This window comes from Oncorhynchus kisutch, linkage group LG17 (assembly GCF_002021735.2).
Source record: "Oncorhynchus kisutch isolate 150728-3 linkage group LG17, Okis_V2, whole genome shotgun sequence".
Lineage (NCBI taxonomy): Eukaryota > Metazoa > Chordata > Actinopteri > Salmoniformes > Salmonidae > Oncorhynchus > Oncorhynchus kisutch.
Genome location: NC_034190.2, coordinates 34347782 through 34363078, shown reverse-complemented (window position 1 = coordinate 34363078; position 15297 = coordinate 34347782). Strand labels below are relative to the sequence as shown.

At 44.8% G+C, this 15297-nt stretch overlaps 1 protein-coding gene across 3 annotated transcripts in view; it reads right to left on the bottom strand.

Moving 5' to 3' along the window:
• The window catches only part of LOC109907544 (glutamate receptor ionotropic, kainate 5), a 99039-nt gene extending 84078 nt beyond the window's left edge, over positions 1–14961 (bottom strand). For all 3 annotated transcript variants that reach the window (XM_031793642.1, XM_031793643.1, XM_031793641.1), the window contains exons 1-2: positions 14224–14961; positions 7874–9732 (exon numbers count right to left, since the gene is read on the bottom strand). The gene's annotated coding sequence lies outside the window, so the exon portion shown is untranslated. The remainder of the gene's footprint in view (positions 1–7873; positions 9733–14223) is intronic.
• Between the last annotated feature and the right edge of the window lie 336 nt (positions 14962–15297).

Genomic DNA, 15297 nt, shown 5'->3' with positions numbered 1-15297 from the left:
TGGAAACTTACTCGATCGGTCGATGTCCTCATCGTGGGTTTACGGACGTGTTTTTAATACGTTTTATGAACACATTTGATTAGAATACTTGTGAAATGCACATGGCTATATTTGGCAACACGTTTATTTTCCCCTCGTCTCCAACCCCAGTCAATGCGTTGAACGGATGTGGGTGGAGCAGGAGAGCTCAGACCTGCGAGTGCCTTTTGAATGTTTGAGTCACAAGCGCCGAATAAAACGGGTGTTGACTTTACCGTAAGAATAAAATAAAACACACAAGAATGGAGCTAATTACAGTACCAGTACCAGATCAATGTGCAGAGGTACGAGGTATTTGAGGTAGATATGTACATGAAGGCAGGGTAAAGTGACTAGGCACCAAGATAGATAATAATAATATGAGTAAAATAAAGAACAGAGCAGTAGCAGCAAATGATAAGTGTAAAAGTGTGTGTGTGTATGATTGTGTGTTTGGGTTGTGGCGATATGTGTGTGTGGGGGTTTTGTGTGGGTGTCAATGTAGCGTGTGTGAGTGTGTATATTTAGTCTAGTGAGTGTGCATAGGATCAGTGCAAGATAGCGTCAGGTCAGATAGTTCAGGTACCATTCCTTTACTATTTAGCAGACTATTTAGCAGTCTTATGGCTTGGGGGTAGAAGCTGTCTCGGAGCCTGTTGGTGAACAGTCTATGGCTTTGGTGGCTGGAGTCTTTAACACATTTTCATGCCTTCTTCTGACACCACCTGATATAGAGATCCTGGATGGCAGAGAGCTCAGCCCCAGTGATGCACTGGGCTGTTCGCACCACCCTCTGTAGCGCTTTGCAGGCATGGGCGGTGCATTTGCCATTCCGAGTGGGGATGCAGCCCATCAAGATGCTCTAAATGGTTCAGCTGTAAAACATTTTGAGGATACGAGTGCACATGCCAACTCTTTTCCGCCTCCTGAGGGGGACGAGGCACTGCCGTGCCCTTTTCATGACTGTGCAGGTGTGTGTGGATGCCAAGGAACTTGAAGCTCTCGACCCACTCCACAATAGCCACATCAGTGTGTATGGGGTGTGCTCTCCCCTCTTTCTCCTATAATCCACAATTAGCTCCTTGGTTTTACTGACATTTAGGAGGAGGTTGTTGTTCTAGGCACCAAACTACTAAGTCTCAGACATCCTTGTAGGCTGACTCATCGCCGTATACCGTCGTGTTGTCAGAAAACGTGATGATGGTGTTGGAGTCGTAAGTGGCCACGCAGTCGTGGGTGAACAGGGAATACAAGAGTGGACTAAGCACACACCCCTGAAGGGCTCCCGTGTTGAGAGTCAGCATGGTGGAGGTGTTGTTGCCTACCCTCACCACATCGGGCTGGCTCATCAGGAAGTCCAGAATTTCTGTCCCAGGGTCCCTAGCTTGGTGATGAGCTTGGAGACTATGGTGTTTTTAACGCTGAGGTGTAGTCTATGAACAGAATTCTCACATAATTATTTCCCCTCTTGTCCAGGTGGGAGAGAGCAGTGTGAAGTACAATTGAGATTGTGTCATCTGTTGAGACAGTATGTGAATTGGAGTGGGTCTAGGGTGTCTGAGATGATATTGTACTCTTGCATGTTTGATGTCACGGAGGTTGTAGCAGGCTTTTTTGTATGCATCCATGTCCGTGTCCCGTTCCTTGGAAAAGGTAACTCTAGCCTTTAGCCCAGCACGGATATTGCCTGTAATGCATGGTTTTTGCTTTGGATACATTCTTATAGTCACTGTGGGGATTACATTGTCAATGCACTTATTGATGAAGCCTATGACTGTTGTGGTCAATGCTATCGGATGAATCCTGGAACATAGCCCAGTCTGTACAGTACCACCAAAATAGTCTTGTAGTCTCGCTTCTGCTTAATCCAACCACTTCCGTATTGAGTGCATTACTGGTACTTTCTGTTTGAGCTTTTGCGTGTAAACAGGAAGCGGGAGAATGGAGTCATGGTCAGATTTGCCTAGTAAGCGTTTCTTTCGGTAGATTAAAAGAGGTCTAGAGTTTTAGCGTCCATAGTTGTATTGGCTTGTAGACAGCTGTGATAATTACGGATGAGAACTCTCTTGATAGATAAGTGTCTACAACCTACCATCATACTTGAAGCAGCCCACCAGTTGTTATTTATGAAAAAACACACTCCCCCTCCTTTTTGACTTCCCCGAAGCCGCTGTATGATCCTGAAGCTGCATGGACAATCCACCGAGTACCACGTGCATAGTGCCGTCCTCCAGCCACGTTTCAGTAAGACCTATAATATTGCAGCTCTTAAAGTCTTTCTGATACGAGACTCTCGAAACGAAGCTCATCCATCTTATTCTCGAGTGACCGGACATTTGCATATAAAACAGATAGGAGCGTCGTTCGGTTTCCTCTTCGCCTCAATTTCACCAGGACTACATCTTGTCTCCCGTCTCTACGCATGCAGCGTTTTAGTAGCCCATGGAACAAAGGAATAGGGTCCGGTATGAACAGTGGAACAGCTGAGTCGGAGTTCAAGTCTTATTTGAAGTCGAAATTGAGGTTAGTAACTGTCATCTGATGTCCAGAAGCTACCTCATTACCGGGTGGTTTCATTACTGAAACGGTCTGTAGCCGCCAAACGGCAACCCTTCTTAGTTAGTAGAGACCTTGTCAGAAGAACAGAGTTAGTGGACGAACGAACATCTGTTTGGTGGTGAACACTGATGTCATTAACTAGCTGGTTAGCCATTATACCTTGTGGGTGAACTGTCCCTTGTCAGTGAATGTTAGAGATGTTTACTAAGTAATGGCCTTGCTACCACATTGAGACATTGATGCTTGGCCAATGCTGATGGAAGGACCCTGTGAAGGCTACCTGCACCACTTTTGCACACTCACGATTAGGCTTTTGTTGTCACTGAATATTACTGGAATCAGAGGTAAGTGAATAGCTGTTTTTTTGTATGATTCCCTAATAAAGCTTTACATTTTTCTATACCTACAAAGGTAACTATGACAACTGTTCTATTCCAAATGTGGTTTCATTATTCTACCAATCCTTTTGATTGATTCATTCCACTCTACAGCACCCAACACGCAGGTAAACTAAGAAAAATCGGGATATTTTACACAAAGATGTGACAATTGCAGATCAGCAATCTTTTCAACAATAATCAACCACATAACCAGGCACTGACTGAACCGCAACCTTCCCAAACAAAGTCCTTGACAAAGCTGCACATCTCAAAATATGAATACGCTGGTTTATTGTCAATTTGCTCTGGGTAATACCATTTAAATATGAGGAATGACTAATTTGAATACACATGTACACCCCTTACTGTGAAAAGACTAATTGTAGTCTTTTCAAATCCATCTCTTAAAGGCCCAGTGCAGACAAAAATGTGATTTCCTGTGTTTTCCATATATTTCTACACTATGAAGTTGGAATAATACTTTGAAATTGTAAAAATGATGATAATGCCCTTTTAGTGTAAGAGCGGTTTGAAAAGACAGCCTGAAAATTCACCCTGTTTTGGGTGGGGTGGAGTTTTGGCCTGCCTGGTGACATCACTAGGCGATGAATAAGTTGATAGACCAAGAGAGTTCCAAACCTGCTCATTTTCAGTTTTACCCTCCCCACTCAGACCACTCCCAGACAGTCCTAGCAAAATTCTTGCTTGAGAAATCACAGTAAAGTGCTTAATTTATTATCCCAGAAATGATTTGATATTGAGATAAAAACGGCTGCACTGGGCCTTTAAATTTTTTGTCGCTGGCCCATTCTGAAGAAAATGCCAAAGGATGATCTTTGATGCGTAAATTATTACATGAAAAAGATAGTTCTACCTCATTGTCTGTAAGAGAGGTCAGGAGGATTTCAAAATTCCAAAGGTGTCAACAAAGATGGACTCCGCAGCAATAGAAGAGGACACCATGGGAATGCGTTTCTAGTCCCCACTCTCTCGATTTGACTGCAATGCTGACATCCCAGCACATAGGAAGGCTCTAGAACTCTATATTTGTCACTTCTGCCACTGGCCGACTGGGACATCCTTTACTGCCGACATCAACTATGTGACAAATTGCTAACAAAATGGCACGATCCGATCCACCAATAGCATGGCGACAAAACCCAGCTGAGGCTGTCCCACGAGGACATGCTTTGACCCAAAGTCCTCCGCCTTCCATACAGCTGGACAGTGCTTCTTCGTGTGTGCGTGTGCATCTGTGCGTGCGTGTGTGTGTGTTTCTAGTGGCAGTGTGTGCAGCATGTGCTGAGCTGTGTGGCTTGGCTGCAGAGCCTGACAAGCCAGCAACGTGCCACAGTAGAAGCAGCGCCCCTCTCCAGCGAGCGGCATTGACTAAGCAGCTCAGCTCAGAGACATGAGTTCAGTGCTGCACACACTCCAAGCCAAGGTGCTCATCAGCTGATGTAAGGCCACCAGGCATATAATCACTCTAACTAATCATAACCTACTATCTTACTTCCTATGACTGATATCGGCTCTCAGCGCCCTCGCAGAAGTGTCTGTGATGTGTATTTCTATCTGGCAGCGAATGTGGACCCCTTTGTCTCCTGTGAGATGGTACTTAGAACGCGTTGCCAAGGTTGAGAAGAATAGAGGACTTCAATTCAATTGTTTTTGGAGGACAACATCATTGATGCCCATTCAAATGATAATTCCTAGCAACACACAATCTGGAATTTGAATATCGTTCATATACATACTTGACTTATACCCACTGCTTATCAATTGGAAACACAGACGTGTTGTATAACATTGGACATGTAGGCTGCATTGTGGTTCGTCCTTCATTTTCACATGCATGGGTAGATGAATCCAGATAGATCTGACATGTATCATTATGAATGAATCAACATAGAGTGGTGTTCTGTGTGACTGACAGAAATCCTCACCAATTTTAACAAAACAATCTGATCGCTAACATGAATCACCATAACTGAATGATTACGTGTCCAAGTTCATGCAGCTGTTATTAATCAACATAAAGCCATTTGATTTCTGATGACTGATATTCCCCACACATCAAAAGATGACCTCAAAAACATACATTTTGAAACGTCAACTCTGTAGCGCCAACTCCGTAGCGTCAACTCCGTAGCGTCAACTCCGTAGCGTCAACTCCGTAGCGTCAACACCGTAGCGTCTACTCCGTAGCGTCAACACCGTAGCGTCAACTCCGTAGCGTCAACACCATAGCGTCAACTCCGTAGCGTCAACACCGTAGCGTCAACTCCGTAGCGTCAACACCGTAGCGTCAAACTGCATAATATCAACTCTGAAACCAGAATAATGGATAATAGATTGACAATTCTTATTCAATTCTCAAGCTATAGCACAAACTCCCTGACTTTTCCAGGTAAGAGTTTTGTCTGGAGTGAAAAAAGAGGCCATTTCCATCTAAGCGATTAACTGTAAAAGGGAGTGATTTTCCTCCATCTAGTTCAAGCAGAATATCAATATAGTTTTCGAATTATCGACAAGGCCCAGTGTGTGGCCTGGACAGTGATAGAGGAGGTCTTAGCACTCTACAATATACAGAGCTCTGCAGAGCTAAGAGGTGTCAGTGGAGTTGGACTGAAAGAGCACAAAGAAAAATGATCTTAATCATAACATACCCCACGGTTACTTATTGGCAGAAATAGCGTCCTTGGTGCTTCTCGGAAATGCAGTCGGTGCAGATTGTCCATCTATCTATAGGCCTTGGATGTGGTGGAATTACATTCTGTGGGCCCATCAATTACTATCCCAGGGTTAATACAATGTATGGTATGAGTATAGTTCTGCTGCCACGTGGACTATTTAGCATGTCATTTTTTTAAAAACATTTGGATGTTATGCACACTCTGTATGATAAGATGTTTTTCTATAGTAGCCTGGTGAAGTGGTAAACACTTAGTACACATCATGTAAAGTGCCTTGCTTTGGCACACACAGTACATCAAAAGCCATATACACGCCAGGGTTGGGATCTACTCGAATTGAAGGCAGTCAATTCAGGAAGTAAACAAAAATTACAATTCAATAAACCAAAAAAAAAGGGCATTTATTTTCAACAACTTCTCAATAAAGTGAAAAGTAGTTGTTTCAAATGTTTGAAATTTTCTGAATTTTAAATTCAAATCACTTCCCGAATTGACTGCCATTAATTCGAAATGAGCCCAATCCTGATACACACACAATTCAATTTTGGACAGTAGTTACACCTAATGGAAACAGGTTATTTTTTACATGAAATGATTGACACAGATCTACTTCATTTAATTGTGTTATTGAAACACTATGGAATTAAGAGATAATAATTAGAAATGATTACCTCAGATTGACCAAATCTATTCAGGCAATCATGTTGACCTAATTAGAAGTACCTCCCAAATGAAACAATTGTGTCAGTTTTAGCTCTGAGTTGCATTCATCCTAACTGCTAAATTAAAAAAGCATTTATTAACTTTAAAAAAAATCAACAACAAACAAAGATTTAAGTAGGGAGCTTTGCCCTCCCATCTGCTTCTTGCTCATCCATGAGCTTTTCTACCAGCTCCTAAACCAACAGGGTTGAAGGTACAGTGTATCAACCAACAGACCAGTTTAAATGGATACTTCAGGATCTTGGCAATTCCATTTATCTACTTCCCAAGAGTCAGATTATCTCGTGCAAACCCTTTTTAAGTCTATGTGTCCAGTGAAGGAAGTTAGCGCTAGTTTCACAGGTCAATGCAAATTAGTGTTAACACAATGACTTGAAGCCTATTGGTATCTGCTAGCATGCAAAATCCCGAAGTATCGCTTTAACTACAACAACATTCTCAGTAATGGTTACATAAACGTTTTATTTTGTACATGTGATTGTTTATCTAACTTGGTTGAATGCACTGACTGAAGTCACTCTCGATAAAAGTGTCTGCTTAATGACCAAAATGTAAATGTAAATGTACAAATATATGATTGCAAAGCATGCTGGGTATTAGTCTAATGAGCTCTGTCCCCCAAAAAAGAAAAAACTCTGTGACCAAACGAAATTTGATCAGTTCATTTCTACATGAATGAATCTGGTGCACATCAAGTCCCACCGAGTTAAGTAAATTCTAAAAGAGACGATTACATTCCGCCAGAAAACATGAATTGATTGTGTAATGTTCACAAAATATGATAGAGCAAAACTGAAGGGCAGCCAAAATATTTTTGGGGAGTGCAGAATGAAAGCTTGTAAATCAACACATTCCATCAAACACATGTAAAAGGAAAAAATGAACACACACATAATTAACACAAGCACATTGCAGAGAAGACACAACCATACCTGTATAATTAAGCAATAAGGCCCAAAGGGGTGTGGTATATGGCCAATATACCACGGCTAAGGGCTCTTCTTAAGCATGACTCAACGCAGAGTGCTAGGACACAGCCCTCAGCCGTGGTATATTGGCCATTTATCACAAACCCCCGAGTTGCCATATTGCTATTAAAAACTGGTTACCAACCTAATTGTAAAAATATATGTTTTGTCATTCCTGTGGTATACGGTCTGATATACCACAGCATTCAGCCAATCAGCATTCAGGGCTCAAACCACCCAGTTTATAATTATCTACAATCATGCACAAAGTACCTCAGGTGCATCATTCATCATCAACACTACTGCCTTCCTCACATGTAAATACATCTCACACACATACACAAAAACACACACACGGACTAAACCGGTCTACCCTTTACTAGAGAGCATTACTACAAGCTCGCCACTATAATCAAACGAAGGGAGAGACGCCTTAACAGGAGGCAAGGTACCTGTAGAGTAGACACACAATGGCGCACTCACACACCAACTGAGAGGGGAGAGCGAGAGGAAAGAGAGGTATACTCACAGAATGAATCAGACGACACCAGGAGCCGATATCAAAAGATTCCCGCGGATGCAAGCCGGCTTAGTCCCGGCGGGGAGTGGGATGCCCCCACGGATAAAAGGAATGGAGCGAGAGGAGTAAGATCCGAGAGGAGGGGAAGGCGGAGGGAGGGAGGGAGGGAGGGAGGGGAGGAAGAGAAAGGAGTTGGGGGGTGTCGTGAGGGACTGGGTCTCTGGGCTTTGGGAGGGTTTTCTGTTTCTTTTCACCAAGTAGTCTATTCTTTTTGATATGGTGATACGGTGTATTACGGGGGAAACCTATATAGGAGTAATGTCCAACCCCTGGGTTTGTTCTTTAATAGGAAATTATTCCCTCAGGGTGCAAAAGGATGCATTTTCTACAGGAGTGAAAAATATCCAACAGCAGAGGAAAAGGGGATTTAGACGGAGGTGAAGGGGAAGTATCTAGCTTTCTGCCCTGGTGGAGCGATGAACAGACGGCAGAATGAACGAGTGTGTGCTGTTAACAAATAAAAGAGCCGGGAGGAAAAATAACGTTCTGTTTCAATTGGAAAAAAAGAACTCTTTCATTCTCCCGCCTTCCCTTGCGGCGAACGGGGCGAACAGTCCTCAAAAGGGATCTCGTTCCGAGATGAAAAGAAAAAACTAAATTAAAGAGGAAGGCGATAATGACATGTGTCTGTGGTACCTGTACCCCTCTCTCTTTCGGGTTCCCTCTCTCTTCCTCTCTCTGTCTATATCTCTCCCACTTGACTGGCAAGATTAAGGCATATAATGCAATTCTCTTAATTGGCCCCGGTTGTGGCAACAGTACAATCATTCAGAAGCACTCGTTTTTGCTCTCTCTTTCACTCCCCCCACCTCTCTCTTTTTGTTCTCTTACACTCTCCCCTTTGCCTGACGAATAGCGAGGAAGGCAGTGCAGAGAATGCCAATGACACTGGGTGGGTGTCAGTCTAAAGGTTGGGATCCCACCGTTACCCCACTATCTGACAGAAATGGCCCCCTGATCCTTACCCAGACCCCCCCACTCTATCCATCCCCCTGCCCAACCATCCCTACAGATTCTCTCCTTTCTCTCCCCTCTCCTCTATAACCGGGCTTCTGAAAAATGTCAGCCTGACTCTCAGCCTCCCTCTCTCTCACTTTTCTCTTTTAGATACTCTACACCTGTTCTCCCACTTAACACGCTTATCTTTGTTAATCTCTCTCTTTCTACCTCTCTCTTCCGTATCTACCCCTTTTTGTTGTTGTTGTAATTTGTTTGTTTCAGGTGTACTTCTCACCGGGAGGGCCGGAAGATTTTCACGCAGTCTCTTAGAGTAAGCCAAACATAATTAGGCTACTCAAAAGCATACGTGAAATGATGGGAATATGAGAGAAGAGATGGGCAGATAATAACCTAGTTGCAATTTCAAACGATCTGTAGATCACAGAAGGATACAAAGAGTGTTTATGTTGAAATGAGATTATCTGGAACTAAAGGATTTTCGGGAATCCAATACATTACTGTACTTCCTTACATGACAGCCGCATCACCTCGTGTGAGACATCTTGGCAGGAAATTCACGGGTACCGATGGTTTTCCTGTCTTTTAGTTCTCACATCCACTTGTCATCATACATAAAAAATTACCCAAATCCGCTCGTCACTCAACGTGGCAGCAAAACACTGAGGCTGTGAACGGAACGGGTTGCCATGGCACCACCGAAAGGAAGCAAGCTTGATGCAAAGTCTTTAGGTGTGAAGGATGCGGGGTACTCTAGAGGTGATCACACAGAAGAGTGGCCCCCATGGAGGGAAGTGTGGTCCTTGTCAGGGCAGGAAATGGACGCCAGGTGAAAAGGAGTGATTCGAGATCTGTAGTGAAAGAGAGAAAAAGAGCAAGAGAGAGAGACAGAGAGAGAGGCAGAGAGAGAGAGAGTGCGTTTCAGTATTTCAACATTATACTGTATTGTATACCCAGTCATTATTCACCATCTCCCAGAAAATGCACTGTAAAAAGGCCGCATTTAATGTGACTTATTCTATTTATTTGTCAGTGTTCAATTACAACATCTATTTCATAAGAAATGTATAGCAGGCACAGCCACCTTTGTAGTTATGCAAACTGTCATTGTTCATCCAATTTTAAATGTGTGGTTCCGCTGACTTGAATCATACTTTGTTTTCGAGGTAAACGACACTATTTGTTCAACTCGGGAATGAATGTTAGTATAACATTATATGTCTCATGCAGTTTACAGCAGGTAGAAAGGGTGCATCGAAGCGCTTTTGGACTAACTCCCTCAACAACGCAGCACATTAGTCAATAACAGTCATTTCAATAACAAGTCAAGAACAACAAGCAATAGGAGCAATATGAGACGTAGTATGCATAGTACTACACGGTCATAATGGACCGTACTTACAAATATTGTAGAAAAAGCAGCATTGACTGTGTGTATGCCTGTGTGTGAGTTTTGAGTGCATGTGGCTGGGTTTGGGTGTAAGGGTTGGATGTGCGGGTCGTCAGTGCAAATAGTCTCCAAAGGGCAGATAGTCTATGAGATGAAACTAGTCTCTAAGGTGCAGTTCTGTGCAGGGAGGCAGCTAGAGTTAGCTGTTCAGCAGTCAGATGGGTCTAGTGGTAGTAGAATCCTCGTAGCTTGCTGGTCCGAGACTGTGTACCAGGTGGTAACAGTGTGAACACGCCGTGGCTCAGGTGACTGGGAACTTGCAGGGGCTTGCTTCCATTCAACCACAAGAGCATTCATGAGGTCGGGGCACTGATGTTGGGCGATTAGGCCTGGATTGCAGCTGGTGTTCCAATTCATCCCAAAGGTGTTCGATGGGGTTGAGGTCTGGGCTCTGTGCAGGCCACATGGATCCACATGGATCTCGACAAACCATTTCTGTATGGACCTTGAATTGTGCACGGGGGCATTGTCATGCTGAAACAGGAAAGGGGCCTTCTCCAAACTGTTGCCACAAAGTTGGAAGCACAGAATCGTCTAGAATGTCATTGTATGCTGTAGTGTTAAGATTTCTCCTCACTGGAACTGGGGCCCAAACCATGAAATACAGCCCCAGACCATTACTCCTCCTCCACCAAACGTTACAGTTAGCACTATGCATTCGGGCAGGTTCTCCTGGCAGCCGCCAAACCCAGATTCGTCCGTCGGACTGCCAGATGGTGAAGCGTGATTCATCACTCCAGAGAACGCGTTTCCACTCCTCCAGAGTCCAATGGCGGTGAGCTTTACACCCCCCCCCCCCCCCCCAGTCGACGGTTGCTATTGCACATGGTGATCTTAGGCTTGTGAGCGGCTGCTCAGTCATGGAAACCCATTTCATGAAGCTCTCAACAAACAGTTATTGTGCTGACATTACTTCCAGAGGCAGTTTGAAATTTGGAAGTGAGTGTTGCAACCGAGGACAGACGATTTTTACCCGCTACACGCTTCAGCACTCTGCGGTCCCGTTCTGTGAGCTTGTGTGGCCTAATCACTTCGCAGCTCAGCCATTGTTGCTCCTAGACATTTGCACTTCACAATAACGGCTCTTACAGTTGATGGGGGCAGCTCGAGCAGGGCAGAAATTTGACTAATTGACTTGTTTGACTACTTGACAGGGCGGCAGGTAGCCTAGTGGTTAGAGCGTTGGCCTAGTAACCGAAAGGTTGCAAGATCGACTCCTCTGAGCAGACGAGGTTCCTAGGCTCTCACTGTTCCTAGGCCGTCATTGAAAATAAGAATTTGTTCTTAACTGACTTGCCTAGTTAAATAAAAAATGGTTGGACAGGTGAAATCTCTTAACGGTGCCACGTTGAAAGTCACTGAGCTCTTCTATAAGGCCAATCTTTGTCTATGGGGATTGCAGGGCTGTGTGCTCAATTTTAAACACCCGTCAGCAACGGGTGTGGCTGAAGTAGCCGAATCAAGGACGTGTCCACATTCTTTTGTACATATAGCGAATGCTCTTCTAAGTAAGTGTTTACACAGACAGGGAGGACTCTATGGTATTTTCCCTGTAACATCAACATTTACACTCTGTACTTAAAAGGCCGCACTGCTTCAAACGTACGCTGTCTAAATGTTTCCTCACTGTTGCCATGACATTAGCAGCGCGTTCATATCATATACATTACCACCAAGGGCGTTCATTTCAGAAAATGCAGAGGCTGTTCAAAAGGGAGGGGGGGGGGGGTGGACGTGTTTGAAGGTGTAGCCACAGCGATGGACATTGGATATTTTACCATTCTACCAACATTTTGACTAACATTTGCCTAACGCTAGCGCCCTTTACGTAACGCCATCAGTGGCAGCGGGAGCCGAACGCGCACAGCTTGCACGCCTTAGCGGGGGACGACGGTCAAGTGGCCTCTTGTGTTCCGCATGTAGCTACCGACTAGCAACTACAGTCTAATTTAGCACTTAGCAAATGGAGCTACCCGGCTTCACTGCAACACTCCAGCCGAAAGTGCATCTGCAGAGCACAACAGCTCGCATGTAGCTATTGTGAGCGAGTTCTTTGTGTGGATGCTTCCAACTCCTGGGAGACAGATAGATAGATGTTTGAATGTGTGAGAACTGAAAGTGTGTGTGTGGTGTGTACGGTGAGTAGGAGTTTGGAGTTCATGTGGTGTGACGGTGAATGGTGATGGCAGGCAAATTAGCTGGATGGAGAGGTCACAGGCGGAGGATGCCCCTAATAGCATATCTCAGATCAGCTTTTCCTTATCCCAGCCCTAACAGTAAACCTCTCAGAGATTAAACATAAACTGTCCCTGGATCTGTGCTTAGGGGCAACTTTCCAGTGGGAAAGATACAGGTTCAACTGCGGCAGGGTAGCCTAGTGGTTAGAGCGTTGGACTAGTAACCGAAAGGTTGCAAGCTGACAAGGTAAAAATCTATCGTTCTGCCCCTGAACAAGTTAACCCACTGTTCCTAGGCCATCATTGAAAATAAGAATCTGTTCTTAACTGACTTGCCGAGTTAAATAAAGGTAAAAAAATATCACAAGCCTTTTAAAAATGAGTAATGTCCCCTAAGCATCTCTGTTTACATCATCTGGGTTATATATTGAGGCCTAGACAAAATAAGTGCTGGTTTGCTCTGATATCATCTCCAATATTTCAATGTAATTTAGGACTTCTGTTTCCAAACCCATGAGTCATTGTTTGTAAATCACAGTTCTCTCTCATTTGTGTCATTATTCGTTAGGCTTCACGTTGTTTTAGTCACAGGGTCATCTTTGTGTCTTCATACGGTAAAGCACCATTTACGTCTCAGAATGTAGAAACCTGTGGTACAGCCAGATGGCAAAACAGTAGGTGTGTGTGTCTGTACCCCTTTCTGCATCATGGTTGTAGGCATCTTGTGAAAGAATGTGTGTCAGGGTGTGTGTGTGTGTGTGTGTGTGTGTGTGTGTGTGTGTGTGTGTGTGTGTGTGTGTGTGTGTGTGTGTGTGTGTGTGTGTGTGTGTGTGTGTGTGTGTGTGTGTGAATGCATTAGTGTGTGCTGGTATGTTACAGTGTGTGTGTGTGCGTGCGAACGAACGTAAGTGTGTGTATGTGCACGAGAACTCAACACATCCCCCCCTGAGGTGTAGCTATAGCGTTATTGAACAGACACTGGTTTGTCATTGCTGTGTTCTATTCCAGAACGTCGCCTGCAGCCTACGGGACAACAGGACCCTGCCTCCCGCTGTTTAGACCCGCTGCAGCAACCCAACGGAGGCACACAGAGTGATGGTGATCTCAGTAACAGAACACAGCTTGTGCTATTATGACCCCGTCACCCCGAGTGCCATCTAGTGTTAGCATTAGCGTACAGCCATTACAGTCCTTATGGCTTTTCAGACACTGACCAAAAATATGAGTCTATGGAGCTGAGATGATGCTAGTGGTTAGTGGTTTGGGGGTAATCATGGAGGTTGAGTAGGGGTGAGGGAACTTGGGGGGGGGAGTGGGATTATGTGGAGAAATAGGAATTCCGGGGGTGGGGAGTTCGCTGTGAGTGACGGTTTTTGACCGGTTGAACGGCGGTTGACATCCAGGCTCGTTCATACAGTATGTATGCACCCTCGATGGGTGGCTGGGTGGGTGATGGCGGGAATGAGTGACGAAAGAAACGAGGGAACGGGAAAGAGTGGAACGAAAGACAGAGGGGGGCGATAAAATGGCTGATGGATGACCATAGTCGATATAGGAAAGGGGGGGGACGGACGAGGGTTGATTGATGGAGAACAATGGACAAATAACGACCAGCGAGATAAAGATGTAACAGAAATAAGAACGGGGATGAGAGAGAGGGAGGAGGAGGAGATGAAAAGGGGGAGAAAAGAGGAGAGGGAAAAACCCACACTCACCCATCTCAGTCCCCTTTCCATGGGCGAACGAACGGTTAGCCCCTGCTACATCAGCAGTTAGCGGCTGCCACGGAGAGCGAGTGAGGGAGCCCTCAGCCAAATGCCAAACGGACGGCTATTACGAGCGTGTGTGCCAGCGACGGGGAAAAGAGAGCGAAAGGAGAGAATGGGAGGAGGGGGAAGGGGGGGAAACGAGGGAGAAAGCCGAGGAGAGGAGCAGAGGAGAGAAGAGCAGAGTTGCGCGTTGCAGGCGCAATAGAGACACTATGACCCTATCAGGTCTGTGTCCTTTAAGCATTCCCTGAATTTCCCAAAATCCGTCCTGTCCAAATCCCCTTTTACAAACAGAACGACAGATCACTTTCTTTCCATGAAGCCAATCACAGCTCCAGACTCTATTGACAGGTAGACGGATACACACACTCAAATAAAATGCAGAGCAAACGCTGTCGCAATGACACCCCGGTTACGGCTCCACAGGCTGTCACAAGAAGATGACAGGAATCGACCCCCTCCTCTCTGGGCTTCTGTGGTGCTCCTTTTCTTCATAAAGACCAGTCCATTTGGAGATGAGTGAAAGCTGTGTAACTGTTCCCCTGTTCCCCTGTTCTTTTTGACTCCTCTTTTTTCTATCTAACGCCTCTTGTCCTGTTGTCCCTCAGTATTGGGCTCGCTGTATTTCCTGTGGGGCTAGCGAAGGAACGGACTGCATTCAGCACTACCAGCAAGCTCCTTGCTCTCTCTCTCTCTCTCTCTTCATTGTACCTCCATACCTCTTCAGCTCTCTCCAGTCCAATCGTCTCTCTCTCTCTCTCTCTCTCTCTCTCTCTCTCAAGAGAAGACACACACTAAAACACAGACAGACACACAGGCATATAGTAACATACTCGCACAGTACAAAATCAAATCACATTTTATTGGTCACATACACATGGTTAGCAGATGTTAATGCGAGTGCAGCAAAATGCTTGTGCTTCTAGTTACGACAATGCAGTAATATCTAACAAGTAATCTAACAAATTCACAACAACTACCTTATACACACAAATGTAAAGGGATGAATAAGAATACGTA